The 27,181-nt window shown below is 38.7% G+C and overlaps 1 protein-coding gene across 1 annotated transcript in view; it reads right to left on the bottom strand.

Annotated features, from left to right (window-relative positions):
* ESR2 (estrogen receptor 2) overlaps positions 1-27,181 on the bottom strand; it is a 91,353-nt gene that overhangs the window by 38,706 nt on the left and 25,466 nt on the right. The window lies entirely within an intron of this gene.

Below are 27,181 nucleotides of genomic sequence, written 5' to 3'. Positions count from 1 at the left end.
ACAGGACAAGGGGCAATGGGCACAAAGTGCAACAAGAACAAACAGCAAGAAGTTCCACCTGAGTTGAGGAAGAACTTCTTTACCTTGAGGGTGACTGAGCACTGGCACAGGCTGCCCAGAGAGGCTGTGGGGTCTCCTTCTATGGAGAGATTAAAAACACCCCTGGATGCAGTTCTGTGCAGCCTGCTGTAGGTGACCCTGCTTTAGCATGGGGTTGGGCTGGGTGACCTCCAGAGGTCCCTTCCAACCCCGACCATGCTGGGATTCTGTGATCTACAATCAAAAAGGGAAATACATATGGATAAATAGCCTCATTTTGCCTAGTAAGACTTTTACACAGCTTGGAGGATTACTGATTAACTTTAGTTATTGGTATCGTGTAGATATGAGCTGGCACAGAGGCTAAGAATCTTTCAGTCAAGTTCTTTCTGCTTACTCTTATATCTCCCATATTAAAAATAAATACATTGGGGACTGAAAATACCACCTCATTTATTCCCTGTTCCCACAGCAGTTCCCCCATGCAGGTCTGTGAGGATATACAGAGCAGTGCCAGCAGCAACGCACTCATGCCAGACAGAAATCTGAGAGAAAAGGAGGGAAAAAAAAAAAGTCAATATGTGAAGAAAAACAAGTAAATCAGGCAATAGGAATAGAGCGGGAATTGAAACTTCCTACTCCCTCAGGGAGAGAGACTGACTGTCTTGCTTGCTTAGGAAAGTAAGGATGAGAGATTTTCCCTGGCAGCAGCTGTCCACCACTAGGCATTAAGACCTGTGATGAGATTAAGAGCCCTCTGGCCAGTGGACAATACTGTAAGGTCAAAACTGCCCCTGAAACCTAGATCCCCCGGCAATCCATAGACAACAAGATTAGATAGGTAGGTAGACAAACAAGACATATCCACAAATGACATGAACTAATTTATTTCTGCAGCATATGCTATATCACCCAAAGATCTGACCTGCAACAGCTCCAAAACATAGGGTGGGACTTTCTATTTGGCACGTATGTCAGTGAACAGAGGATTTGGTGTCTCCTGGCTAAGCAGACATGATGCATTGGCTGTTCTCTTGAGCACGCCATGTCTCAGGCTCCTCAAATGACCTCTTGCTTTACAAGCTTGAGAGACAACTGTGATAACCATAGTTATCTTTGGCATAAGAAAACCTTCCTTGTAAGTATGCTGTCAGGGAATCAGAAACCCAAAGGGTGCTGAAAAAGCAGCAGACTTTTTCCTGTCAGACCAATGTACACTTATTCCCCTCTCTCATCCTGCAAATAAAACATCTCATTTACTGTGCTTTTTTCCAGACAGTCTCTTTACCATGCAAATTTTTCATGCTGTAGGATTAATTTATGTAGCAAAAGAGTCTGTTTCACCAGTGGTCTTATTAAGCAAACAGCCTAAAAGCATCTTCAACTAATAGCACTTTTCAGCTTTGTTTTCGAGACAGTCTGCTGTGTCTGTCCAAGGAAAACATGCCACATAGAAGATGCCTTTTCCATCACTGCCACTCAGGCTGCCACTAAAGCTGCGGAGCTGAACAGTGCTTTGGGAGACACTGAGAGACTTGCTTCATTTGTGTGACTGTGACAGCAAGGAGCATCCAGCTTATGTCTTGCTTCAGTCAGTATCCAAATGACATGCTTCTTAAATATGTGGCTGGTAAGGACCCAGTATGTGGTTGCCTTACCTTTTACTGCATAAAGCAAACTTTTGTCTTTTTAGTCATAAAACTTGAATAACCAACCTTTTCTGTACTTAGATAAAAATTAAATCTATATATGAATATGTATGAAATGCAGTACAGTTTTAGCCGCTTTTCTGGTTTTAGCTATAAGTCAATTTGTTTCCTTATTTGGAATTTATGTAAAATACTATTTTACTTTTATTCATTTCACTATGCATCTTAACATTAACAGAAAATTCAAGACTAAATATTTTTACCCCTGCAATTTTATTCTAACCTCTTTAAAAAAAGGTTTTGCAATGTAGTTGTTTCATACCCAATGTTGATGACTTAAGACTTACAACTGCATGACAAATTAGTAATTATGCTGTAACTTTTCCCTCATCATCACTAATTCACTGAAATATTCAACACAGAAACCAAGGTATTGCTTATTCTTGCCTTTCAAGCTATGAAACACTGTTAGAATGCTGCATGAAATCCCAGATCAGGTGTGTTTAACATTGTCCACAGGTAACAAAAGTTTGTGTATCTGTTTTAGCCCCTTAAACAAAAAAAGTTGTTCTAGATCTGTCTCATCATTAACCTGGGTATGAAAACCGGTCTTTCACTGTGAGTAAAATTCTGTCTTAACTGAGTAAGAAATTTGTTGTTGATTCACACAGACACTTGTCTAATATGTTAATTAAGACAAAACTTTAATATCCTTCTAGTCTTATTAAAAAGAAATCTGAGAAATTATTTTTGGGATTTCTGTTCTCTGAGCTTCATATTTCCTGCCTCTGGAAGAACGGATCACCAAACTCTTCTATGTGAATATTTCTTGCTGCTAGCAAAAGCATGTTGCAGATAACTGAAGAAAAGCACAATAACATAGAGGATATAAAATTTATTCAGCCTCATGGATCACCATTCCTTTTCACTGTAAGTTCTTTCCTACTTGTACCTTTAAGTTAATATTCAAGAACCAGAACTAAAATAAAAAGTATTTAAATAGATCATATACTAACATGGATGTATAGTGATTTTAATGATCATATTTTAATACATTCTTTATCATAATATCATCATAAGATACAGTGCCTGACTTATAAAGGCAATTCTGCAATTGCAACATTTTAATAATATCTCTGAAACTATGGGTATTTTCATCCTGTGATATTTGAAGTTTAACAAAGAAATTCACTGGGATATAAAATAATTTTTGTGATTCCACTTTTTCCAGCAACACTTGAAGCTCCATTAACTATTCTTACAATTTACAGCACCTAAGAGAGCAACTGTAAAGAAGCATCAGATTTAGTCCATCCCTTCAGGTCTAAGATTTTTATTGTTGTTTCTCCTCTGAAAGTCTGAGGAAGCTGAGCTGTTCACTCACACACACAAAATTACCAGTCTCAGAATAGAGACACTACAGCTGTCTTCCTCTTAATACTGTGTTACTGTCACTGCATCTGCAAAATGTAAGTTACATCTTATTTAGAAAGATATAAGAAAGGAAAGAAAGGAAAGCAAAAAGGAGGATAGAAAGAGAAGTGAGTCTGTGTTTAAACTTTATGTTCACAAAGAGGAATTTCGATAAAGTTCTCAAATAGCATATAAAAGTTCTAAAACTTTAAATTAAAAATACACAATATATTTGTGATTCAGTAAAGGCATCCTACTTCAGTCTTAAGATTTCTCCCCCTCTTTCAGAGACAACAGATGAGCAAAGAATTTCAAGGATACGGATGAGAAAACATTGCTGGTAATACTCAGTACATCAGAATCAAATGCTAAATTACTTTACATTCAAAAGTGGTTTCTCATGCAACCCATAACCATATCAAAACTTTCTCTGCACATAAATGGTAATTGTGCATCATTTTCCATATGACAAGGCTGAACCCTTTCCCAAAAAGAAATAGCACATTTACCAGCTATTCCAAGGTCTAAATTGCATAATTTGCTCTCTCCAATTTGAAATTTATTTTCTCTAATAAAACCTCACTTATAAAACCTCCAAGATAAAAAGACCAGATCATTCTTATCATTGCTAGCCCAAAGTCTTTACTAGCATTCAGGCAGATGTTGTGATGGGTTTGATGAAAATTTACGCATGTGCTGTCCCATCTTTAGTTATTGTTAAATATACCTTTTAGCATGGCCAAAAGTAAACTTAAGAAACAGGCTTGTATCTTCCTGTCTAATTAGGAAGTTGCTTTTCAAAACTGAGTTCTCATTAAAAGAATGTAAAGCTGTATCACTGACTAATATGGGAAAACTACTTAGGTAGACATAGCTACTGTAAGAACAAAACCCCAGACATTTATCAGTGTAAGACCTGGAATTTGAAAAGCCTGATCCAAAGTCCAGTCAAGTCAATGAGGAGACTTCCAATAACTCCAATTTGCTTTGGATCAGGTCCTAAAAAATACTATGATTGTAAGAAATGGCTTTTACCTTTTATTAGCATATTCATTTGTGCAGTTTTCCAAAAACCTTAAAAAACCCAAGCCCCTAATGTGTGCTCAAAAATACTCCTTCTGCTTCTAGTCCAGCAATCCTATCCTAATTAGATTCTTAAGCCAAAGTCCTAAAATATATAAACTTCCACAACTTCCTCTGAATCCTCAAAGCATTTTTAAAACACAAACCTGTTGAAAGATCATTTAATCTGCATAAACTGTTAGACTTTAAGAACAAATTTGCACTGGAACCAAAACAAAAACTCTCGGTAATTTAACTACCTCATTTCATTTAGGCTATTGTTCATAAATCCACAAGCTATCAATTACAGAGCTTTGGCAACATTTAAAATAATAAATATTTCATTCAATATAGCACGTACCTGATTGATACTGAATAGGGTTTCTGCTTTTAATGAATGTTCTGACAGCATTACATGTCAGCAAGGTTTTCACATAGCAATTCTGGATGTGTTTTCCTTCTTCCCTTTATCTCTGATTCTAAAGCAGCTGTGCCCACCACCACTTAGTCATCAGATCTCAAATATGAATCTTTTCAAAGCAATGTGATGCCCGCTCATGAGTGCAAGGTTACACACATACTATCAGTGTTTCCTTTCCTGTGAAGGCAAGACCTAAACAGAAGTTCCTCCCCCTCCTTTCTGACATAACAAGCTTCTGAATTTGTTGTTCACTGCAGTTACAGCTCTTACATGACTGAATCATTTTATAAGCCAAGCATTCTCATATTTAGCAAAGACATATGAATGATGAATTAACCAGCAATTCTGGAAGCAAATACTGAGATTTTAAAAAACTAAATCAAATGTTTTTATGTCTTTGTCACAGGAAAACCTGAAACATAATTACCATTTGCTGTGAACCAGCAATGTACTTATCTTAGACATCTTAGGCAGCATAATTAATAAACTGCTTTGGCATTGTTTTAACACATCAGATGCATAAACACAGATGAGGGCAACTTTTTTTTTTTTAATGTAAAAAATTTCATTTTCAAACAAAGGAAATCAACTGGGAGCCATTTAAGGTAATATCTTTATTTTACCGAGTGTAATGTACCAAGCTGGCAACCAAACCCCACACAGCTCGCTCCACCCTGGTGGGATAGGGGAGAGAATTGGAAGAGTAAAAATGAGAAAATTTGTGGGCTGAGATAGAGACAGTTTAATAGGTAAAGCAAAACCCCACACATAAGCAAAGCAAAACAAGGAATTCATTCACCACCTCCCATCGGCAGGCAGGTGTTCAGCCATCTCCAGGACAGCAGGGCTCCATCACACCTCACAGTTACTCAGGATGACAAAACAACCCAACTCTGAACATCCACCCCCTTCCTTCTTCTTCCCCCAGCTTTATATACTGAGCATGATATCATACGGTGTGGACTATCCCTTTGGTCAATTAGGGTCAGCTGTGTCCCTTCCAACTTGTTCTGCACCCCCAGCCTGTTCACTGGTGGGGTGGGGTGAGAAGCAGGAAAGACCCTGACTCTGTCTAAGCACTACTCAGCAATAACTAAAACATCCAGTTTCCAGCACAAATCCAAAACAGTCCACACTAACTACTGTGAAGAGAATTAACTCTACCCCAGCCCAAACCAGCATACGGAGTTAACATTTAAAAAAAAATAAAAAAAAATTTTGAAGGCATGCAGCAAGGTACAATTCTCAATTATACATTAGGATTGCTTTCAAAATGCTTGATTACTTGCACAACATTAACCTATAATTTACTCTTACAAGCATGTCAGCTTCCCTAATTTTCTTGGATAAAGCCTCACGTTATTCGTTCTTGCATTGTAGACCCAAAAATACCTTCAAGTCTACACAACCTTCTGAAGTCTCTTGTCTGAATTAGGAGATTTAACTGTGCCAACCCATGTAGCTGAAAGACTCCTGCCTCTTTGCTATCGACAGCTTCTCTGCAAGCACTATCAGGACCAAACCAAGGTAGTACTATTCACTCAGTCAGCCATTCCCATAATTACTTTATATTAATGCAATTTTTCTCAGCATCAGATTTGCCTTTCTACTTGGTTTCTATGTTCTTTTCCTTGAGCCTCCCCATCTCTTCTCGTTACTATTTTGTAGGTCCAAACACAGCTGCTTTTAGTCTGAAATTTCTTTTGTTTTAACAGATAATGCCTTTTGCAAGTTACAGGGGATTTAAACCCCTACTGCTAGAACTTTCTGATTATTAGTTTTATATGGAGCTAGACCTGTGTCAATCCAATCCTATTTATGCCTGTGGTAACCCCTAAACACTGTTTTAAGGGCAAGGTCATGTTCCCTGCCATCCACAATACTAATGGGACAGGAACGTAAAGGTTTACTGCTAACTGCTACAGAATTGCACCTTAGTTGTTCACACATGTAAGGGAGCTGCTTTCCCCTCACACCCTGGCATAGCCCCTAAACCACCTGCAGGCCCTGATCCTGCAAGTCTCTTTAAATACCTGACCCTTACCAAAGCTCCCCTCTATTTTTAGCAGCTGTGCTCCTGCCCCTTTCTCAAGACAGCAGCAGAGACTCTACTTCTAAAGGGTTCCGCAAATGGGTAGCAAAGACTTTCAAAGCCAGGAAGGACAGAGGGGATGCTAGCCATAGCTGTCAGCAGAAGTGAGACTTGTGAGGACATCAGTGGCATCAAGAGATCCTTATGGCTGTCTTCTCCCATGAAATCGAGGGGAAGTCATCTAGTAAAACAAGACACCTGCCCTTCCTTGGGTGAATTTACCAGAAACTACAGCAGTCTCTGTCATCACATTAAGCATACCAGGTTTCTGCAGAAGAAAACTGTTGTGCATTTGATCACCTTCAATAACTTCAAGAAGTGTTGCCATAGACATAGCTAAGAGCTCATATATACACTCTGCCTGGCAGACAGCCCTGTCTGAGATTAGAATAATACATCTGCACCTCTGCAGATGTGTGCACAAAATGCGGATCTAAGTGGGAAAGGGGAACACAGACTATGGATGCCAAATAAACATTAGGAGCAGCATGAAGTGGTTACCTGTGAATTGTATCTTTCCTCCTCATCCAGGTCTTCTCTCAGTTAGGAGTCAGAGCTATTTTGGGCAATATAAACAAAAACCTTAAATCAAGGCAAATTAAGATAGTATTAAAGATTTTATGTGTTAGATAACCAGATGGAATAAAAGAGTAACTAGATAAATAATCAGGAACAGGTTGGCATTAGACAAAAAAGTCAAGTTCTCTTTCTTTTATATATGTAATGTATACTATGATTCCTAAAACAATATAAAATGAGAAGGCCTTTAATTTATTTTCCTCATAGTTTTTTTTGGAGGGGTGAGTGCAAGACAGGATGCATAAAGGGATGGTTAGAGTCTGAGCTGCAGCAGTTTGTAACTGGAGCAGCACCAGTCTAGCAGACACATTGAGCAGCTACAAGGAGCCTTGAGACAATACACAAGACAAAAATAGGACGGTACATTCCCCTGTGAGTACAAGGGCACAAAGGAGAATACCTTAGGGCGAGTAGATGCAAAAAACATTTCCTTTAGACAAAAGTGGTGTAGTTAGCAAAATGGGTAAATTCACCTACTTGACAACCCAGGCCCATCACTGATGAACGGATAAATTTTGTCTTGTCCCAGAGAATTACTTACATCATTATCACATAAAGCTCTTGGGACCACAGGAGCCACCATGCCAACTGTATGGTATATACTGTCTGTATACTCCCCAAGTAAAGCACCAAGTTTGCTTCTCAGCATTCCCACTATATTTAGCACCCCAGGTCTCAAGCAAATTAATGCTATGTAAGCAATTTGAAGAGTGGTTTGACTTGAGGATCCACCTAAGAATCTTTTTACAACCTCCCACAAATTTTAAAGGTGTTACAGTAAAAGGATCACACTGAAGGAGAATGAAGAAGAAGAGCCAGAACAGCAGAGGGAATCTTTTTGGACAATGTTCATCAGCGGTTACATGTTCTTGCATGCCTATTATTAAATTGCTGACACCTGCTGATAGCTATATAAAAAAAAAAAAAAAAAAAAGGCGCTACACAGTTTCATCACAGTAGCTCATATATCCAGAAAAAAAAAGACATAAACTTTAAGGAAAAGAAGGATGCAATATTACATTTGCAAAACCAAATTAAAACCTCAATTATGCCTAAAAGAATTTGAAAGAATCTACCCATCCCTGTATTTCAGGCAAAGGTATATTCTCCTCATCACCTGTGAGTATCCAGTGGGCAAATACCTCGCTTTGTTACCACAGCTGCCACCTCAGCACTTTATACTTTATTCCCTAACTATTACCAATAGAAATGAAAAATCAGTATCACAAGGGAAGGCTTATTTCCACTCCATACAGAAAAGCTTCCGTGAAAAATTATTAGCTTTAAATACAGCCACCTGGTTCACAGCACCTCCAAATCTGATAAAGTTTACAGGCACCATGCTGACCCCTCTCCTTGAGGCTCCTAGCTTCAAGCTGAGCAGGGATATGTCTGGGTGCTGCAATACATTTAGACTGTATCCAATGCTAGCTGCAGGTTCTGAAGGTCCACCTTTTTGAAGCTTAGCTGTAGTGATAAGCAGCTCTGCCATTGCACTAGGAGAGACCGACAAACACCTTGTGCCCACACTGCTAAGGATTCATTCTTGCTTACATTCCAAGGAATCTCCATTTTTCCATTTTTACCCAGGTCTCTTATCTAGTAGACTGGAATTAAAGAAAACTATTTCTAGTAGGTTCATCCTTTAGAGAGGGAGAAGAAAAAGAAATCTAAAGTTTTAAATGCTAAGTATAACGTTATTGCAACATACATTAGGATTCAAGATTGCTGTAGTATTTTATTCTCTTTCCAATTAGTTGCAGTCTTAGCAGCAGATAACTGAGGTCAAAGGCTGAAAGTCACTGGCTGAACATGTGGAATTTACATTTCTTGTTTCTGTGCAGCAGAGAATTCTCTCTTCCTTCAATCTACCTCATTCAATATAAGTTCAACATAGGTGATTTTGAATTCACCTTGGTTTTTAAATGTAGGAAGCCTAGGTTTCCAGATACTCAACATGAACCCCAAATTTGCATATAAATCATACATGAAAAAACCAGCAGTCTCAGTATCACACATACAGTATGGGATATTACTGAATAGGAGATTTGGTCTGCTGGGTCCAAAGGATTTCCCCTACTGCCACAGCTCAGATTCCTTTCTGCCCTCATTTAAGTCTTTCCTGATACAGCTCCCAGGCATGGCTCATGGTTGTGCAGCATATTCCTGTATCTTCCTTTGGACCTCTTGGCCTTGAATATACTGCTATAGTAGACTATGTCTGTTAAGACTCATATGTCCTGAAGTAGCAATTAAGTCATTATAAATAAATACCAACCTCCTTCTGAGATCCTAGCTTACTGACTGATGTTATGAAGGAGGCAAACCAGCTCCCCCAAAACCAAAACTAGGCCTTGTTTCTTCAGCCTATCTGCTTCCAAAGAAGTTGGCCTCTATAGACAACAGAAACAAAGTCCTTTCTATATCATGAGCTCTTTCTTGCTAATACACAGCCACGGTCAGGTCACAGGGGAGGATTTTGTTTCTTGCTGACCTTGAGATAAACATTCATTTCCCTCCCCTCCCCTCCTTTTCACCTACCTCCTATACTCTCCAGGGCCCCTACTGGCTACATTTTCCTTAGAGAAATTCCTCCCCCTGCACTGCAGAGCTGAAGGCAATGGATTCATTTCCCATCTACCTTACAGTCACACTAGCCAAAACTATCTTTTGAGGAGGTCTTAGCAATTCCTCTTCATCTAATCTAGTTACATTTAGTCTACTAGACAAGTTCAGAAGAGAAAGAAAAAAAAAAAAAGACATATAATCATTATACTGTAGGAGCCCTCGGAGAAAGCTGCTGTCCCTAAAGCCACAAAGAATCAGCAGAGCTAACTGCCTTACATATAGTGGGCAGATGAACCATGCAATTACAGAAGATAACAACTGCTATGAAGGACATGACTGATATCATACATCTGTTTATTAGATCTACTCAACCTAAGCTTCCAAATGATTGCTGCTTCCTTTTTTTTTTGCTATGATCTTACGAGAAAGTAGGCAATGGGAGGGGGAAGAATAGTTGGGCAAGATAGAGGAGGCCTGCTAGCTCAAAGCAATCACTAATGAAGTGGCTTTGGTATGGGGTTGAAATGCAGTTGGTCACACCCACTGCTCTTCAATAGCTTTTCAACAGGTATCAAGAGCAGCTGTCCTTAATTCAGATTCTCTCTTACAATATAACTAATATACTCATGCAAACTGAAATATATTTTCTTTCCTCAGCAGACAATCTGAATCTAACTAGCAAAGCAAAGTTCAAGATGCAGAAGATAATGCCAGCGGAAGAACAAGAGAAAAGAGAGTCACAAAGCCACCTGAAGTGGCTGAAAGATTCCCAAAGTATTTACAACAACTGAAGCAACTAGCTTTATTCTTTGGTCAATGCAGACACTTAAAAACAACTTGCCCCTTAAGAAGTCTGTTTACAAATAAATCAAACCACCACAAACACCACAGTGGTTAAAACTCCTGTTTCTCTTTTCAAAGTCAACAGAACAAAGTAGATACATAAAACGGTGACTCTTCCCACATATCTCTTTAATTCACAGGTTTTGGAATCAGACCTCATTTTGCAGCAAGTATATTTCAACTTCCCCTTCAAAAATAATCAGTCTTAATGACAGCAGATACTGGCTAAGGTCAGACTGGGTCATCTCCTCTCTCTGATAGCTGACTGCCATCACTAGCAGCAGTGTCTCTCCCTTGCCTTCTCAGGACCTGTCCCTTGTGCTGGCTCTGGAGCTCACCTGACCCAGGGGAAGTCACTTCAGCTTGGGAATTCTGCAGAAAGCTACCCCAGCAAAGGAGAGGGAGTTTCATTTTTTTCTTTCTTTCTTTTTTCATCTCACTGCTGGGCTAGTAAGATGAATCTACTCCTCCAGAGGTCAGACAAACGGCAAACCAAGAGAAACACAGGGCTGCACAAGCAGGAGCGGGGGAAGAAGGACTGCTCCTTTGCCTGACTGCAAACTGTTAGATCAGATCAGTTCCTTTCTTTCTGCAAGGAGGACTTCTAGATACAGCTGAGGCACAGACTGGATAAAATTAGAGGATAAAATTAGACCCAAGTCAGGCCCACACATTCTGTATGCACCCCTCTTCCCCCATCATCCCAAACTGTGGAGAAGTCAGCTCCCTGCCCAAACTCATTAAGAACCATTGCGTATCCTCTTTCCCTTGCTCCCCAAGCAAACCTTCCTTTGCCACCCAGGGAATTAAAGCTACAAATAAGATCCAGCAAGAGAGCAGGATGACAGGCAGCAGGAGCCAGCATGAGGTGTCACAAAAACAACATCAGGGTATTCATTGCAGGGGATGATACTTAAAGGTCCCTTCCAACCCAAACTATTCTATAATGCTAGGGGTTTATTCTCTGGAGCTTGGAAGGCCCTGTTGTTATGCTGTGCTGGTGTGTTGTTCTCCCACAGCATACTCCTGCACTTCAAGTTCATTCTACACCAGCTTTCTCCCACTTCTCAAACCACATCCCTTTCCTACCTTTCTAGCCAGCTGATCCATGACTGACATCCACCCTCCAAAAAGAAGTGCCTTCTTCCTCTGATTCCCATTGCCTTATAGCACAGAGAAGGGATCCAGATTAAAATTTACATGGTGGGGAAAAAACAAAACAAAACCAAAAAAAATGAACAAAAAAAGCCATCACTTGCTCAAGGAAACCAACAAATAGAATTCTAACCTAAAACAGTTCTACATAATAAATGCAATAATAAAACGTAAATAACATATTCAGTGGAGTCACGAAAAAAACAGCACTTTATGTACACTGCTGTTTTACCGATGTTCTAGTTTTGGCTCAAATAGAGTTAATTTTCTTCCTAGTAGCTGGTACAGTGCTGTGGTTTGGGTTTAGTATGAGAATAATGTTGATCACACACTGATGTTTTAGTTGTTGCTAAGTCATGCTTACCTTAAGTCTAGGACTTTTCAGTTTCCCACGCTCTGCCAGTGAGCAGGGGCACGAGAAGCTGGGAGGGAGCAGAGCCAGGACAGCTGACCCGAACCAGCCAAAGGGATATTCCATACCATGGACCGTCACACTCAGTATATAAATGAGGGGGTCAGCTGGGGCCTGCTGATCACTGTGCAGGGACTGGCTGAGCATTGGTCAGTGGGGGGTGGGCAGCTGTATTGTGCATCACTCGTCTTTCTTGGAATTTATTCCCCTCTTTTGTTTTATCTCCCTTTTCATTACAATCAGTAGTAGTAGTATATTTTACTTTATTTCAATTGTCAAACTTTTCTTATCTCAACCCATGGGTTTTACCTTTTTCCGATCCTCCTCCTCATCGCACTGGGGTGCGGGGTGGTAGTGAGTGAGCAGCTGCCTGGTACTTAGTTGCCATCTGGGGTCAAACCATGACAACTGAGAAGCTTTAGAGTTGAGGTGTTCTGACACAGAGACAGAACATTTTGGAAGGGGTTAAATTCCTACAGTGGGGACATGACTTCTGCATTCTCCCAAGAAAGCAGCTTCAGATTTTCAACGAGGCTAACTCTTGAGGGATGGTGGACCTAGTATATTCCAAGAGTAATCAGGTTTGCTCTTGATCCAGAATCAATAGGAATTTAGGCAACGTCTTTAATGCAAATAGGCTTTAAATGCAACAGAAATTTAGAGAAAATCTACTGCCAATGTATTGGCACCGAACATGCCCTTTTCACCTATTACCTTGCTAAAGGAAATGCAATGGGAGGGAAAGGGAAGTAGCAGAGTCTGATTTGCTCGAACTGTTGAAAAACATAAACCTTCAAGGAAAAGAAAAAGCACCTATTAATCTCAAAGAAGTCTGGCTATCCAGTTGAGGGGATCAACAAGGATAATCAGCTGGGTGACTGGCTGTGGTTTCACACTTGTTCTGTTGAATCTCTTGCCTGTCTGTTGCCTCGTTCCACAAAGCTGGAAGGACAGGACTTAGATTCCCTACTAGAGGGGGCATAGCAGTGGGAGAAGAGTAGCAGCAGATAAGCAGCTGGACCACTCCATTTTAAAAAGTCACCTAGTGCTACATAATACATTGGCAAAATAAAATCCAGTCTTTGGAGTCATTAGCTTTATCCTTTTTTCCAGAAGGAGCCTTTTTCTTATGCTTTAGCATGTCAGCTCAATAAGGTATGAGGCCAGACAGTCAAGGGAATTGCATCTTTCAGCACTTCAGTATTCACTCCTGGAGCACAGTTCAGGGAGAGGACTATTTGAGGAAGGTAAATACAGAAGCTACAAAGCACCTGAGTGAAGACTGTCTTGGTGAGCTCAGCTGCAGGACTTCCAAACTACCACAGTAATGTTTTTAATCTAAGTCCTCATTAAACAATTTTGTTGTAAGTATTTATGGTCAACCTCTGTGCTAAGCCCATGCTTTTATACTATGTGGGGTCTGCAGTCATTTTGCTTTGACTGTTTATTTGCAGAATATGTATAAAACATCGCTTCTCCAATCAGGGTAGTAATCAATCAAAAGTTCTCTTTACTTTTCCAGAAATATTCTGCACAAAAAGCTCCAAGCAATTTTTTTTTGCTCAACTAGAAGCACTTCTGGTTTTACTTGCCTCTTTCCTTGCTTACTTTTAAACAGACGCACCCACAAGCAGATCAAAACTTCCCAGCTTGTACTTGCATTCAGAGCCATCTGAGAAGTAACTTCCCATCTTGCAATTGTTAAATAAAGGAGCACATCATTGTTCCCACTTTCAGCCAGAATGGAAAGCAACTAGCACGCTCATCAGCTTCAAGGAGATTTTTACCCAGCCTTGAAGGATGTGAAAAGCAAGAAGCAACAATGGTTCATTTTCAAAGGGCAGCTTCCATCTAGAAGTCCAATAATGCAGAGTGTACTTGAAAGGATCAGGGCCTGGACATAGAAAATCAGCACCCAAAATTGAGAGAAACCTGACATTTTAACCTTAATCTCTTTCTGTTAGTTTCCTCATTTACAAAATGAAGGACAGAGCTCTGACAGATCCTCACATGAGACCAGGAGGCAGGAAGAAAGGACAATCGCAGGATCCATAGGCTTGTGAACACTGAGAACAGCAGACTGCTGCACCAATTATGAGTGTAATAAAGAGGGTGTTAGGGAGTAGCAACAGCAGTTCTAGTTGAGTGCAAACAGCACTCCTACTTCTCTCTCAAAGCTATTTTATCATGAATAGCCAAAAAACTCATGAACATTAGAGACGCTTCACCAATTAATTCCTATGTTGTCGCTCTCTGCCTGGGCAGCACTATGAAGAGTTGTAGTAATAGTGATGGTAGGAATTGGGAAGGAATAGAACAGGGCTCTCGATAGAGGCCCATGCCTGAACAAATTTAACATAAAATAACTACTCTAGTAAAGTATTCCATACAGATGAAACCTTTGTAACATGCAAACTAAAGACATCTGGCTAGTACTCCTCTTGAGAGATTTACAGAAAAAAAGTCAGAAGTGCGATTATGCAAAGACACAATCAAAAGAAACAAGTTATAAAAATGCATCCAGTCTAGGGCTAACATGGAAATTGTCAAGAAAACAGTATCAGAGTCCACTCCCTGAATTAGAAAGTAAAACATCAGAAATGGATTAGGAGAAGAAGAAATACAGGGATAAAAGGCACAGATACTCACCTGGCAGTATTATTTTTTTTTGTGATTCTGTGCATGAACTAGAGAATAAAACTGTCTTTACTTCTCCTGTCTCGCCCCTCCCTACCTGCAGCATCTTCAAATTTATTCCAAAGTCTCTAGTTATATATATGCAGTTTAAATTTTTCTGGCAACATTTCAATTTAGCAGGCACTGAAGATACTTAAAAGAGCCCCACAACCATTAATTTTCCAAACATACTCAGAATTTACCATATAGTCCCAGCTTGTTTTATATTAGAAAAGACCTTTGGGCTACCCCCACTTCCTTACTCCACTGGCAAAGAATGATTCTGTACAATTGCAGAGCCCACCACCAAGCAGAAGAAAGCTTCAAATAGTTCTCACAAGGGTGGCCCATGTGAGATGAAAATAAAGGAAAAAATTTATCTCCCTGGCAAAAAGCAAAAAGCATGTAAGGATCTAAATTTCATGATCTTTCACCTCATCATGTCTCTCATAGGATGACACTAGAGAGGTACCATCTAACAAAGCTGTACTAGGATCAGTATTTACAAGCACATTCTAGGGCAGGGTGGTTTTTTTTCTTGAGAAGTTAAACTTGAACACACTAGATCATTTAACTCTTGGAAGTGTGTATGCTCAAAATGGCTCAACAGAGATCCTATGAACTGTGAAGTTTTAAGTGACAGCATTTAGGACAACTGAAACAGAATCATAGAGACAAAGGAGGCTGGAGTGAAACTATTCTCTCTTAGACTCTGCAGCACGTTTCATGTTAAGGAACTGAAGAGCAGCTGCAGCTACCTGTATAGCTCTGACTATGAGACAGTCACTCATTTCCTCGGACCACAAATAAAATCTAGAAATAACAGTAGTCTGTGTCCTGTTGCGTCTTTACCATGCTGATTTCTATAAGCAAACACTTGCCTGGAAGCATTTAGCCAGTTGCTGAGATGCAAATATGAGTGTGCTTTATTGCATCTCTGTTTTGCCTCTGTGCTCACTACTGAAACTTCAGCAGGTGGAAGAACCAGGAGATCTTTCTCAGGCACTTGCTGAATTGCTGTTGTTGCTGAGTAATGCACTAGTCACAAACCCAAACAAGAACCCACACCAGGGCTAGTGTGCCTCAAAGAGGCTCTCACAGGCCAAGGCAGCAGACCTTTCCCATGAATGCTTTGAAAGATACGAGCCTGTCTTTGGTAGCTACCCCTCAAGGCTGATGACTGTTGTAGAAGTACCAGGAGGAATTGAGTGAATAGCGCTGGTTTGGTCCACTCTCCTCCAAATGTTAAACTAGATTATTTTTTCAAGTGTCTTCAGCACTGAAAGAAGAGCCTGTAATTCTGAAGCAGACAGATTTCTACACAATGTATTTGTGACGTTCAAATTACTTCTGCCAATGCTTTTTGCAGTCTTGGAAAAAGAGAAAGCCAGCACAATGAAGGATGCTTTTGTATCATTTACATAGTTTCTGGTTGATATTTAAACTATTTCTTGCACATGCATTGTATATTCTGCATCATTGACCAGCAAATTGCATTCAGCATCTAATTTGTTAAATGGTTTCCTCTGTCAGGAGAATGTTCCCACTGTAATAGTGATATTTTATCCTGTCAAAAAAATGATTAGGCTAAAACATCTTAGTAAATACCATAAACTACCCAATAACATCAAAAATTGAAGATGTACAAAGGCTATCCAATTACTCAGGAAACTTCTAAATTTTCAGGTAACAGAACTCATTTTCTGCTTGAATGAGTAATCAAGGAAATATGATTTTCTTTTATATTGATCATGGTATAAGGCACAGCCTAAGGACAGGAGCATAAAATGGTCTATTACATTTCTTATTAGTGGTTGAGAAAATCATTCTCAAAACTATTTCACTGATTTTTTTCTGGGAAAGGTACCTCCTCTCTAGATATTTTTTATGACCTGTCCCCAAATTCTTAGCTGTGTGAAGCTGTCTCTGGTGGAAGGGCATGGTCTCTCTGAGAAATTCACTCCTTGCTGAAGTCAGTGGAAGTCTGGCCAGTAAATTCACTAGGGCCAGAACCTCTACTTCCATATGGGATTAAACTGCAGGAAAATTAACATTGAAAATCCAGAATAATCCCAAGACTGCATTGATTAGGGTTTACTTGCATTCGGTGCCAAAAATAACCAAAGAGCAGCACAAACAGCATATGCACATTCCCAGCATCTAAATGTCCTGAAGCCAGATAGCTGAACGCACCAAAACGAATTTCCTATCACCATAAAAGGTTTTGATTTGAAGGCTGCTTGTAGATTAATTCTGTGCCTTGAGGAAACTAAACCCAACCCTGGGATGCAAGAGGGCTGTCAAGAGCAGCCCCAGCAGTGCCAACCATCTTCTTTCCCTTAACTGCACTCACTTGCCGAGGTCCACTCATGTCACAGGATGAGTACCTCCAACGTGGAGCACTGTTGTAACAAACTCCGCTCTCATTGGTGAAACAGCCTTGATTAAACACAACTTCCAGAGCTGGGATACACTACTAACATACACAGTGTGACAGAAACATATCATCTTGAAGGTGATCCAAAGGTAGAAAAAATATTTTTCCCCAGAAGTCACAATTCATAGCTTTGGGGAAACAGACTGTTTTACCATGACATAGCATGCAATAAGACTGGACTTGCCTACTATTTACTGACTTGCATTTTGGGGAAGAAAAATATGCATATATTAGACCTACATGTAATAGACATAATTATATACTGACTCCAACTTGCATTCATGTTGATTTTTACTTCATTTTAGTTCCTTCCAATTTCCCATACTGTGAAAAGTGGATTAGGCTACTAGGACAATTTATACAATCTTAATTGGAAGAACACAGTGTAAGTACTTTCCATGTTCTGCAATATGAGATGTTTAATCTAGATACAAGTTTGTTTAAATGACTTTCTAAACTGTGTTTGCTTGCTCTCTTATTAGTGATCCTAAAATATTCCACATAGTTCATAATCCCTCGGTTTCTCTCATGAAAAGCCTAAGGCATGTTCCTTAACACAAATGCATTTCTAGTGGATAAGAAGATAATAGTTGTCAATAATAAGTAAGAACCTACCCATGGTCTAATATATCCTGGTTTTTCTTTCTTCCTCTAGTAATAAATTTGAAGTTCTTTGGTACGTGTACAGTTACAGTAACTGGATGTTTTCATCCAACAAGTCATGTTCCCAGAAGTATCATGAAGAGCACTGAGGCAGAGATAAGAAAGATACTGAACACTGTCTTAAAATATGAAAGTTTGCTCCTGGAAACAACTTTGCATCTCTTACAATCATCATTACCCAGCTGAACCTGAAGATGCACCCAACTTAACAATAAGGCTACTCGAATCACAAAATCAAACATACATATGTATACACACATATAGATGGGGTTTTTTACTTGCTTCTACATAGAGTTCAATATATAATTCTAAGTAGTATAGTTCCACAAGAACAAAAGAAAAGACATCCACCTGGGTGTTTCTCTGAGTTTTCTGGATCAGCATGTGGTCACTTGTCATAATTTCTTCATCTTCTACCTCCTGTTCAGACACAATAGAGTGGGAGTCATGAAAACGTGCAGATAAATAGGCAAGAGGAGGAAGGCTTCTTTCGGAATATTGCTTGCTTTTTTAACATTCATGCTCCCAAAGGAAGGATGGCAGTGTAAGAACTAAATTTGGGGACCAAATGCAATAAGCAAGTAAGTAAAGGAGTGTACTTCAAAGTAAATCTCTGAATTTACATCTAGATGAGATTAGCATTGCAATTCTAGAAGTGCTATCAAGCAAACAACCGACCCTCTCACATTTTGTAATTTAAATGGCTTAAAATAAATACTCTGATTTTGTAATATGCTTTGAATTAGGTATTTTTGAATTCGTCACACATGGAAAGAATGCAGTTATTGATGAATGCATTACATTAAGCTGGGCTACAGGACTAAAGTCTACAGAAACTGCCAGAAGTCCAAAGGCTATCCATTCACTAAATTTAAAGCATGAGAAAAATACATGTAGTTCTTCACCAGTTATATGACATAAAACTTACCAAGCATATGTTCTCTCATGAAATTTTACATTCACCTGTTTGTACTACCTTGGATCAAAATAACCCAATCACAAAAATACACAAGAACAACTAACACATAGTTCCTATACTATGATTTATGTTAATGACCATTGCAAATACTAGAGTCTTATATTCTTGAGACCACAGAAATGCCTACTTTGGCCCAAATATTTGAGACAGAGACCACAAAACTGAAAGTAGAATGGAGTCTACCTAAAATATGTCTCATAAGATAGGAGAGCAGCAGAACTGCAGGATTTCTGCAAGACAACTGGTCAGTGAAGAACAGTGTCAGAAAGTAACTAGAAAGTCAATCGAATTCAAGAGTTACTGATGTTGATTCCTCTCTTTAGGGTTTATGCATATTCTTCACCAGCTTTAAACAATGAGAACATATGGGATGAAATTAACCAATTTAAGAAATTTTTAAGAGATTTTTCCAGCTTGTTAGCTATTCTTCTCAAATACATTCTTTTTCTTCCTCTGTGAAGTATTCAGATTCAACAGCAATAGGAATGAACCTCACTGACGCCCTGGCAATTTTAAAGAAAGCTGGTAGACTTTAAGAAGACATTGATGTGGACCATAATACCACTGCTGGTGGTACCTGTAGTTTGAGGGTCTCTCTCAAAATCAGACCAGGGCAGTCAGACAGAAGGAAAAGTTTAGCAAAAGAAAAGTTGGCACAATTACTTCATTTCTTGGTTTTCAGTTCCCTTCTCTGTTTTACACCCTAGAATGTTTCTTCTGACCAGATCCACAACTAAACCTATTTATTTTATTCTGTTCTTTTCTGTAGATTTACTTTCTTGACCATGCTCACAAAATATTTTTAACTCCCTTATATGCTGTGAAAAGGATGAACGACACAGAGAGATGTCATTAGCAATGGATGTTGGTACAGAAAAATTGTAAGACTGAACTGGTGCAGAAAAGTAAGAATAGAGTTGTTTAAACAAACAAACATAAATATAGAGACATTCTAATATCCTATCATAAGGTGTACCTATTTACTGAACTTTTTTAGTCAGTCTTCATCTCTCTACATTCCACAGGAAAATAACCTGGTTTTTCTTTATCTTAAAAGATCCACAATATTTTGAACATCTGCAGTCTCAATATAAATAAATAGAAAGGCAATGGGAAAGAGAGCTACTTTGTATGTTGCAAATAAGAACAAAGCCAGACAAAGAATCCAGTCTCATATTTTGATCACTTGAAACTAGTGCCCATATCATCCCAATTTGTATTTTACTGAACGTATTTCCTGATACACAGGTTGCTCTGCTGCTAAAAAACCCCAGTGGTTTGAAAGTTCTAATTCATTCTTTAAGTAACTTAAACAGTTACTCTATTTATCCAATATTTACATCTGATACAACCAATGCATTTATATTAAAGTACCTTATCTTCATAATCTACTCTGTGAAGCCAGCAAGCTGTAGTGAACCAATGAATGTGGTTACTTTCACAGCAATGTGCTAATAATAGTAGTATGAAAACAATGAGACTGTTACTAGAATAATTTTTCATAAAAGATAAAGATTGTTTTTAATTAAACTTCTAAAACTGTTCATTTTTAAAAACTCTGGATAAACAACTCCTGATTGCCTTTTAAGGAACAATACAGTTCTTGTCACTCCTCTCTTACAAACAGTACTGTTCTTCTGCAATGTATTGTATCTCTTTGTGACAAAATCATTCTTTTGGGATGCTGAAGAAGTCTCTTTAAAACTCCTTAAGCTAACATCATGTGAACAGAGAGTCAACTTGCATTAGCTAAAGCACCCAAAAATTGTTTAATAAGCTTTAAAAGAGATTCTTAAGAGACCTTAATGATTTGCTGTAATAGCAATAGAGAGGGGGAAAAAAGTACATGGTTCTTGTGTTTTCTTCCTCATCTTGCTATTTCTTCAAGTGCTCTTTTGGCTGAGAGCAGCTCATTAGTGACTGCTTCCAGCATATGCTGTCTTCATCTTGCTCTACTTCATAGTCTGTAGAGACTTGGTCTGTTTTCAAACTGATCACCTTTCCAAACACTTCTTTTTCTCTAGTCTTCTAAAATCCTTCCAAAATATTTAGGGTTCTGCTGGGATTTTTTTCTGCAGAATATATTTCATAAAGACAGGAAATAAATCAGAAATCCCATTCAAATTGTGAACAAGGAGCTAAATTCTCCACATTAGAAGCATTGTTAGACACATCTTTGGTGTAATTAATTCAATAAGCAGTTTAAAGTGAAAAGAATAAGACAAGGCAAATCTTGAAATTATTACATTTTGAGAAATACATAGGTGCTAGAAGAAACAGACACACCTACTGATTTGCTTAAAGCACCCATGGTCAAATGGAGACATCTTGTTCCAGCTGATAAAGATTTGGGTTAAAATGTTAAAGCTGCATCAGCTGATCACTTTTGCATACTGCTGTAATGTGGGTAATTATCGTGCTCAGTCATCTAACTTGATAAAAGCTGCCTAAAATTGTCTGCCTTAGTGCTACTGTATTAGCAATCTGCAGCATGTCCTCTACCTGGTCAGTAAAACAGGATTTCTGTACTTAATGTTTGGATTATAAATTGAGCCTGTGGCTGGTGATTGGGCATCTTCTTTTCACTGAGCTATTCCTGAAGTTTCTCAGCACCTTTGTGAGTTTTGAGGTTCTGAGAAACTTTCAGCATTCAAACAAACTTGTTTGCCCTTTGTCTTTCTCAGACTGCTTAGATCTCCTCTTGTATTTGTTTATCTGCTGTTCTGCACATTTGTTTCCACCCCTTTGGAAACCTTCCCCATTCTACAAGAATTAACAGTATTGACAGTATCTTCCTGGTTACCAGCAACTTACATTGTAAATTCTGAAGTGTGCATAATTATTTTTAATTACATGCCAGCAGATGCTATGTTAATTTCTGTACAAGTGCATTTTATTTTAAAATTTCACAGAAAACTGGCCATGAGTTTGTTTTTAATTTAAAAATTTTGCGAACAAGAGTAAATGCAATAGATTAAATAGCAAAAATATTGTTAAATGTCTTACTAGCTCTAGTATAGTTTCATCAAAATTATATTACAGAATTACTCATCCACTGCTTTTATAATACAATGGGGAAGACAAGGAAAAAAAACTCCAAAAAATCACTGAGAAAAATGTTATTTAAGTACTTCAAAGAACAATATGATTAAAGGGGACCTTTTTAAAATCTGATAGAACTAAATACAATACATTCGGCAACTGTGAATTTTATTGTTCTAGTCAGAAAATCAAATACTTTTAAAAATACATTAGTAATTTAAAAGCAAAGTGATTGCATTGCATGCTTATGTCTATCCTTTCCCTTTGTAACGATATGTTATTTAAGAGCAAACAGTATCTGTACTGATCCTATGATCACATTCCACAAATTGTTTTAGTCCAAAAACTACAAAGAAAGGGAATAAGGTATTTTTTGAGGACACTAAAGGATAGCAACAGAAGGGGAGAGGTGATGAGAAAGGAAATTTCCTGACTTCTGGAAACAAGAAGACAGAATGGTTTCCTGTGAAAGAGCAAAATGAGAAAATTCAGAACACCATGTGTGGGACCACAACAAAACTTGTATTATTACTTGAGTTTGTGGTGTATCTTGGTTGCTATACTGGCCACAGCGATTACCATTTTTTTCTCAGGAAGCAGGCCCACTGATGTATGGTATAAGGCTAGGAAAGGAGTAAGCATCCTTCCAGTCAGAAAACCTGTAGTGCCCTGGGAACTAGGCTAGAGTAAGGGCTAAGGAGGTTTTCAACCCTTCACTTCCTCATCCCCCAGCATCCCTCATGCCCCTGAGACTGGTCTTTGCCATCAGAACAAAGCAGCTTGCTTCTACAGTGACTTAGGGAAGAGTTTATGAGGCTTGCAAGGACTCACCATAAAAATGGTGTGCATGGCAGAGGAGGCTGCCAAGAAGCGGTGGTGTAGCTGTGTGGGACAGCGGGCTTGTGTGACATGCTCCTATCAAAACACAGTGTGGGTATCAGAGGCAAGGAACAGAATGGACACAGCTGGCTTCAACTATTTGGTTGAACCCATGGTGACACCTTTGGACTCAATTATGAAAGAGAGTAGAAGGGGATTCTAAAGTTCCCTAGTTTGAGGTCCTTCCAGCACAGAACCAAAAAATACTTGTGCTCAGAAAAACACTCTCACTTCTCTGTCCGTTGGAAGTATGTACCAATGAAAAGAGAATATCTTTAAAATAAGACTTCTTCCCATAATACAGCTAACTTACACACAAATATTTAGTAGAGGCTATAAATGTCTGGAAATTTTGTATTAACACTTCATTATAAATTGCATTGGTTTGGGGTTTTGTGCTATTTCTAAAATGGAGATAGTGGAAGTGTATGTCCAAGTAACACTGACTTATTGCAACAATTTTAGCTAGTTTTCAGGGAAAATTCATCCATCTTAACCTTTTCTTCATAATCCGTTAAGTTTCACTATAGGTGAATTTAGCCCATTGTCACTCTGGGTTATTCCAAAAACTAACAGGGCAGACATTTGGTGATTAAGCATTTTTCATCACAGTCATACATCATACAGGATATATTGCATTCAGATTTATCAGAAAGGCTGAAAAGCAGCAGGGATGTCTGCCACATCTATGCAAAGTCATTCTGTTCAATCTGAAACTCACATGTGGAGAAAAGCAAGTAACAGAGCTGCTGTAGCAGGTATAAGGGAAGCCTGAAAAGGAAGAAAGCTTCATTGAGGTAAGTCTCACATATCCTACTCAAATCCTCCCTTTAGTTTTTCTTAAAAGCACAGGGCTAAAAAACCCAGTCTAAATCTGCCCAAATGCTTGTGGATTTTCATGATACTGAAGTGAAGCAGAAAACAGAAACAAACACTGTTCTAGAAAAACACATGTGGTTCTGTATGCCGGATTTTGCCAACTGTTCTAACTGCAGCACTTCAAATCCTTCTGCTGGAAATAATTTATACTGCAGAATTGCAGAAAAAGTGATATACCCAGTATTAAAACAGAAGATTCAAAGTTCTACCTTTGGGGACTTACTATAAGTCCTAAAGGAAACAGCAATTTAGATCAGACAGATCCATCTTGCACATTTCTGGAATCTTCATTGCCACAGATTTATTATATCATTTTTTGGCTGGTTTTGTCTCAATCAGTCATGCAGCTGTTGATCAAAAGTGTGGCCAACTAAGGTAAACTCTGGGCAGTTTTAGTCTTGTCCTTGGAGGCAAAGTTTTAATTTAGTGCTTTTTTTCCTCTTTGTGTGGAAGTCTGTGGAATTAGACCCTGGCAAATATTTTGCCTGTCTCTAGAAAAATATTATTGTCTTTTCAATATTTGCATGGTTAGTACAGCCTCATCTCTGTCAACAGCACAGGTTACATCAAGGCATTGCTTCTCAGGATATGAAGATGGTCACGATCAACTAACACCAACTTCACTCAGAAAAACAGCAATCATTTTCTCCTGCCTATTAAATAGGTACATTACTGCTGTTTTCTAAGAGAAAGGCTGTGACTTTGTTGCATTTTTTGCTAAATCTTTTATTGACTCTTAAATACACCAGTATTCCCACAACGCAATTTTCATAGGAAGGTACTTTCTTACCTTGCAAGTTGTACATCACCAAAAACGATTAAAACCCTTTTATATTTCACTGTCTTTTGATTCTGGTTTTGTCCTATAAAACAATTTTTTGCTGATGCCTGAGGCAAGAACAGCACCTGTACTTTGTGCTCTTTACTGCAGAGTTAGTTTCAGGACCCTTCTGCATCACCCAGTACCCCCATAACTTTTTAATCAGGAAGTATCTGGGCACTAAAGCCCAGCAACAAGGGGAAGTGACCTACCATTGAACTTGAGAACAGCAAGTACTATGCCCTAGATAAGTACTTCCTTGACCATCAACAGATAGCAGTTCAAAGTACCATAAATTAATGCTATTTTTCTCACCAGGTAAAAAGGGCACCTTGCTTTCCTTTTTTGCTAAATAACATAGCTCTTTACAATGAGGCTAGCTAACTGATAGTTATCAGGAGAGGTAAATAAGAAGAATTTCCTACCTTTTCTTGGTATCACTTGTATTTCAATGAAGCCATCTGCTGCTGCTTGTTCCCTTTACTGTATTTCTCAAAGAAAAGTCACTTTAGCTTCCCTACTGATTTTAAATTTAATTTCCTGAGTAGTCAATGCCTTTTCAAGAGTGCAGTGCTCATCTTCTTCAGACAATGTTCTACCAAGATATTGTGAATCATATAGTTAAAAAAGGCAGATGCCCAAAGAAAGTGCTACAGTTTGTTGTCCTACTTATGGCTCAAGTCAGGGAATGAAAGTAATACCGAACAGTATATAATGCAATATGGGAACACCACTATCATTCAACAGCAAACACCTTTCATTATTTACACAAACCTTTAATGTACTTGTGGATTACCAAGTGAACTGCAAGTCAACAAAGGAGTTGTTTTGCATCTCTGAGATGCCATTGAATACTCTAACCTGGAGCAGCTGGTAACAATGTTTCTTCTAGGGACATTTCACCAGTTAGAAGTTGCTGCACCGGAACATGTTGGTTACAGTGAGAATCCAAGTACATAAAGCTTCAATGAGAGCACTGGGTCTCTCTAGAACCTTTTCTTTCTGCACAAAAATAGGTACCATGGATGCTCTGCCAGCACTGTTCTATCACTATCTTTTCCAGCTACAGTTAACCTCAGGCAGGAATGGAGAGAAACAAATTGCTACTCATTTATGGAGGAGATACTGCTGGTTTCTCTTAGAGGAGCGGATGAGACTCATCACATTCACTGAGGCCCTGCTCCCAGACACAGTATATGTGCTGATATACTGCATGTACAAAAAGATTTGGTAAGCTAGCCCACAGCTAAATCCATTTGTGCACTTTTAGAAAGTACTGGTCTCAGGTGGGAGTTGATACTAATAGTTGAGAGAGATGATTAGGAGCATCTTTTTAGATTTTCATTAAGCTGTTACTGATTAAGGATATGTTTATTGAGCATCAGTACAAATTTGGAGCATGAGACTTTAAATTCACCTGTGACTCAGGTGTTGTCACTCACAGTTGGGTATCACAACTTACCTCCTTAATAGCTAAGCCACTAGACTTCAAAACCACATAGCAGGGAGTGTGTACTCAGTCTTTGCCACCCTGAAGGACTGCTATTTCCACTGAAAGTCAGTTGCATCCAATGACACAGAAAAATGCTCCGCATGTGCCAGAGCTTCTGACTTGGGAACAAATGCTCGTTCACCATCTCCTATTAAATCAGTGCTAGTGGATCTTAACAGAGACAGCAAAAAAAGCAAGTATCCCCGCTGGAAAGAGTTTTATAACAGACAAAAGATTCTTTCCTTTGGCAGCATGGACGAGCATAGTCATGAAAACTGTACCATGGCAAGTCACTGTAATGATTCACCTCATAATCTCTGCAAATAAAGAGGGAGATGAATACCCTCACCTTTATTAGTAGAAACCCCACCAGATCCAGTCATTATCATCATATAAGAGGATAACCTGTCTCTGGTCTCTCAGATTCTCCTCTAGACTGTTGCTGCTTTTCTTTCTCTCCCTCTATAGAGACATCGAGAATAAAATATGAATGAGCACTCCTTAGAACAAAATTGGCTGAAAATGGTATCTAGGGATAAGCAAATATCAAAGAAGTTAAGACTCGCATATCTCTTGGATATTTCTTGGCTTCTCAGGGGTAAGAAAGCTGGTTTAAGTTAGGAAAACTTTTCAAGGAATAGTTACTTTTGTTTATAACAAGCTGCAGCAAAGCCTGTTTGTGAGGTCTAGAGTATCTTTCCAGCTAGATTTTCACAAAGACAATGAATGAATGATCTTATATATGAGACACAGGACTATATATAACAGTCTGTAATAGTTATTTTTTTATTAAAATATTTGAAAATTTATGTTAAGACATAGCTTCAGGGTAGTGTCAAGATTTTAATACTGTTCTTCAAACTGCATCTCCTTAGAGGAAGCAGTAAATTACATTGTTCATAGACTGTTCTCACAGTCGTTACTACTAGTGAGAGGCAATCCACTGATATTTTGGGAGCATCATACTTCTTAAATGCCATGATATCAATCAATACCAAAAATTATGAGGTATCCATACTCTGATGGTATTTGAAAGAGTATTCTTGTATACCACCTGTGCTACCTTCCATGGCTTAGCCTG

This window comes from Falco rusticolus, chromosome 7, assembly GCF_015220075.1.
Source record: "Falco rusticolus isolate bFalRus1 chromosome 7, bFalRus1.pri, whole genome shotgun sequence".
Taxonomy (NCBI): Eukaryota; Metazoa; Chordata; class Aves; order Falconiformes; family Falconidae; genus Falco; species Falco rusticolus.
The sequence above is the reverse complement of the archived record's forward strand: the minus strand, read 5'-3'. Positions and strand labels throughout refer to the sequence as shown.